Below are 4,819 nucleotides of genomic sequence, written 5' to 3'. Positions count from 1 at the left end.
AGTGGTGCTCGCCGGCGCGGTGGCGGCGCGGTGAACCTTGGCGGCGGCGCGGACGAAGGCGGCGGCACGAGCGGTAAGGGGCGGCGCGGGGCGCGCGGGCCTCGGGGGCTCTCCCCGGGCCGAGCGGGCCGACAGCGGGGGAGACCCGGCAGCAACACGTGGCGATGTGTGGCTGGCTGGGCGCGGCGGGCGGACGCGTCCGGTTGCGGCCGGACGTGTCCGATGGTGGCGGAGCTGATTTCTAGGGTTAGGGGAAGAGGAGATGTGGGAATTTTGGGAGGGGATCTATTTATAGAGGTAGAGGGAGCTAGGAAGCTCCAAATGAGGCGCAGTTTGCGGCCACGCGATCGTGATTGAACAGCCTAGGTGATGGAAGAGGTTTAGGTGGGTTTTTGGGACACTTTGGAGGGGTGTTGGGCTGCAACACACACAAGGCCTTTTCGGTCCCTCGGTTAACCGTTGGAGTATCAAACGAAGTCCAAATGATACGAAACTTGACAGGCGGTCTACTGGTAGTAAACCAAGGACGCATGGAAAGTCTCGGTCCAATCCGAAAACGTTTAACACCCGCACACGAAAAGAGGTAGAAAGGGGCACCGGAGGACATAGGAGCACCGGAATGCAAAACGGACAACGGGGAAAATGCTCGGATGCATGAGACGAACACGTATGCAAATGCAATGCACATGATGATATGCTATGAGATGCATGAGAAAGAAAAAACACACGGAGACAACAATCCAACAACGAGGAAAATAACATAACTTAGTGCCGGAAACGGCAAGAGTTGGAATACAGATAAGGCAAGTTACATCCGGGGTGTTACAAAGACCATTTGCATCTAAGCATGAGTTGGATTTCCAAGATTTGCATAGTCCGTTAGCAGTTGTCTCACCAGGTAAATGCTTGCACGCAAGCTACGTGGTTCCAGATGTTTCTATCACGTTGAGCGACTATAAGTTTCTGCCTTCTCAAGTGGTCCTTGGTAACTCGGATATTGATCTTATTCTCGGAATGACTGGCTTTCTAAGCACAAGGCTCAGCTTGATTGTGCTGCTAGGCAGATTCAATTGACACATTCGTCTGAGGATGTAATCGTCTTTGCCGCTCGTGATGATACCATTCAACTGTTTTCTCTCAATGAGAAGGGCGAGTTGGATGCCATTTCTCATATTCCAGTTTGCGAACATCAAGACGTGTTTCTAGAAGAGCTTCCAGGAATGCCTCCTCACCGGCCAGTTGAATTCGTCATCGATCTTGAGCCTGGCATGGAACCTGTTTGCAAACGTCCTTACAAGCTTGGACCTGAAGAGTTGAAGGAGCTGAAGAAACAACTCGATATTCAAGAGTGTATGGGTCTCATCCGACCAAGTTCTTCTCCTTGGGGTTGTGGAGTTCTTTTCGTCAAGAAGAAGGATGGAACGGACCGACTTTGTGTCGACTACCGTCCATTGAACAAGAATACCATAAAGAACAAGTACCCACTTCCCAACATCAATGATCTTTTCGAACAACTCAAAGGTGCTCAAGTATTCTCCAAGCTTGACCTCCGTATGGGCTATCATCAGATTCGCATTTGTGAAGAAGATATCCCCAAGACAGCGTTCAGAACAAGCTATGGTCCATATGAATACACTGTCATGTCTTTCGGCCTTGTCAATGCTCCTCCAACATTCTCTCGCATGATGAACTTCATCTTCAACCCCTACACAAATGACTTCGTCTTGGTCTACCTCGATGACATTTTGGTCTTTTCCAAGAACAAGGAGGATCATGCCAAGCACTTGAGATTGGTGTTGGACAAACTCAGAGAACATCAGTTCTATGCGAAGTTTTCAAAGTGTGAGTTTTGGCTCGATGAGGTTCTCTACCTTGGGCATATCATATCCGCCAAGGGCATAGCTGTTAATCCTGAGAAGGTGTCTGCAATTGTGAATTGGGAACCACCTCAGAATGTGAAGCAACTCCGCAGCTTCCTTGGGATCACAAGCAATTGTCGAAGGTTCTTTGAGAATTTCTCTAAGATCGCGAAGCCTCTTTCCAACCTCCTCCAGAAGCATGTGAAGTATGTCTGGTCGCCTGAATGTGACATTGCTTTCAACACCCTCAAAGAGAAGTTAGTCACCGCTCTTGTTCTGACCCCTCCTGATGAATCCAAACCATTCGAGGTTTTCTGTGATGCTTCCCTGCAAGGTCTCGGTGCAGTGCTAATGCAAGAGAAGAAAGTTGTGGCCTATACCTCGCGCCATTTGATGCCCAACGAAAAGAACTACCCCACTCAAGACCTCGAGTTGGCGGCAGTTGTCCATGCTCTTTTAACATGGAGACATCTCTTGTTGGGAAGGAAAGTGGACATCTTCACTGATCATAAGAGTCTCAAGTACATCTTCACTCAGCCCAACCTCAACCTCAGGCAGACTCATTGGGTCGAGATGATTCAAGAGTATAATCCGAGTATTGAATACACTATAGGCAAGGCCAATGTCATTGCTGATGCATTGAGCAGGAAGGCTTACTGCAACAGTTTGATTATCAAGCCCTACCAACCGGAGCTTTGTGAAGCTTTCCGCAAACTTAATCTCCAAGTTGTTCCTCAAGGATTCCTTGCCAACCTCCAAGTCTCTCCTAGTTTGGAAGATCAGATTCGTGAGGCTCAACTTCTTGATGCTATGGTGAAGAACGTGAAGATTGGAATTGCCAAGAGCCAACACAAGTACAATTGCTGTCGTCTTGATGACAAGGATACTCTATTCTTCGAGGACCGCATTGTTGTTCCTAAAGGTGACCTTCGTAAATTCATTATGAACGAAGCTCACAATTCACTCATCTCTATTCACCCTGGAAGTACAAAGATGTACCATGACCTCAAGCAGTCGTATTGGTGGACTCAAATGAAGCGCGAGATTGCTCAGTTCATGAATGAATGTGATGTCTGCAGAAGAGTGAAAGCGGAACACCGATGAGCAGCTGGTCTCCTCCAACCTCTTGCCATTCCAGAATGGAAGTTTGACCATATTGAGATGGACTTCGTGACTGGATTTCCCAAGTCCAAGCATGGCAATGATGCTATCTTCGTTGTCATCGACAAGCTCACTAAAGTGGCTCATTTTCTTCCTATCAATGAATCTATCACATCAGCTCAGTTGGCAGAGCTATATACCTCTAGGATTGTCTCTCTTCACGGCATTCCGCAGTTGATATCTTCATATCGTGGTAGCATCTTCACCTCTAAGTTCTGGGATTCTTTTCAGAAGGCCATGGGCACCAACATTCGCTTCAGCACTGCTTTTCATCCTCAAACTAGTGGCCAAGTTGAGCGAGTCAATCAAATTCTTGAAGATATGCTCAGGGCTTACGTCATTTCCTTCGGTATGAAGTGGGAAGATTGTCTTCCATATGCCGAGTTATCCTACAACAACAGCTTCCAAGCGAGTTCGGGCAAGGCCCCATTCGAGATTCTCTATGGCAGGAAGTGTCGTACTCCTCTTAACTGGTCAGAGACTGGTGAACGCCAACTTCTTGGCAATGACTTGATCACAGAGGCTGAAGAAATGTGCAAAGTCATTCGTGAAAATCTCAAAGCCGTGCAATCGTGTCAGAAGAGTTACTATGATAGCAAGCATCGTGACTTGGCTTTCGAGATCGGAGACCATGTCTACCTCCTTGTCTCTCCAATGAAAGAGGTAATCGTCGCTTCGGTATCAAAGGGAAGCTTGCCCCTAGATACGTGGGTCCTTTCAAGATCATTGGCAAAAGAGGCGATCTAGCCTATCAACTTGAGCTTCCATCCAACTTTGCAAATGTGCACGACGTGTTTCACGTGTCTCAGCTCTGCAAGTGTTTCAAGACTCCTGACCGCACCATCAACTTTGAAGAGATTGATCTCCAAGAAGACCTGTCTTATCATGAGCATCTCATTGCTATCCTTGAAGAAACTGAGCGCAAGACTCGCAACAAGTCTATGAAATTCCTGAAAGTGAAGTGGTCACATCATTTCGACCGTGAAGCCACCTGGGAACGCGAGGACCACCTCCGTTCCGAATATCCGGAGTTTTTCCAGTCCTAGATCTCGGGACGAGATCCTTTCGTAGTGGTGGAGTGTTGTAACGCCCTGTATGTAACCTTCCATATTTGTATTCCAACTCTTGCCATTTTCGGCACTAAGTTATGTTATTTCCTCGTTGTTGGGTTTTGTCTTCGTTGTGCTTTTTATCTTGTCATGCATCTCATATCATGTCATCATGTGCATCGCATTTGCATACGTGCTCGTCTCATGCACCCGAGCATTTTCCCCGTTGTCCGTTTTGCATTCCGGCGCTCCTATGTCATCCGGTGTTCCCTTTTACCTCTTTTCGTGTGCGGGTGTTAAACGTTCTCGGACTGGACCGAAACTTGCCAAGCAGCCTTGGTTTACTACCGGTAGAACGCCTGTCAAGTTTCGTGCCATTTGGACTTTGTTTGACACTCCAACGGTTAACCGAGGAACCGAAAAGGCCTCGTGTGTGTTGCAGCCCAACACCTCTCCCAAGTGGCCCAAAACCCACCTAAACCCCCTCCATCCTCTCGGCCGTTCGATCACGATCGCGTGGCCGAAAACCGTGCTCAATTTGGAGCCTCCTAGCTCCTTCTATGTATAAATAGGTGTCTCCCCCAAAAATCTCGGATCAAACACCACCCTAAACCCTAGCCCCGCTCCCTCCACGCGCCGGACACATCCGGTCCGCGCAGGACGAATCGCCGCCGCCGCTCCGCACCAATCGCCGCCTGGCATGTGGCGCATCGGCGCCCGCATCGCCGCCGGCCCGCCCGGGCCCGCGGG

Source organism: Triticum aestivum, chromosome 5A, assembly GCF_018294505.1.
Source record: "Triticum aestivum cultivar Chinese Spring chromosome 5A, IWGSC CS RefSeq v2.1, whole genome shotgun sequence".
Taxonomy (NCBI): domain Eukaryota; kingdom Viridiplantae; phylum Streptophyta; class Magnoliopsida; order Poales; family Poaceae; genus Triticum; species Triticum aestivum.
The sequence above is the reverse complement of the archived record's forward strand: the minus strand, read 5'-3'. Positions refer to the sequence as shown.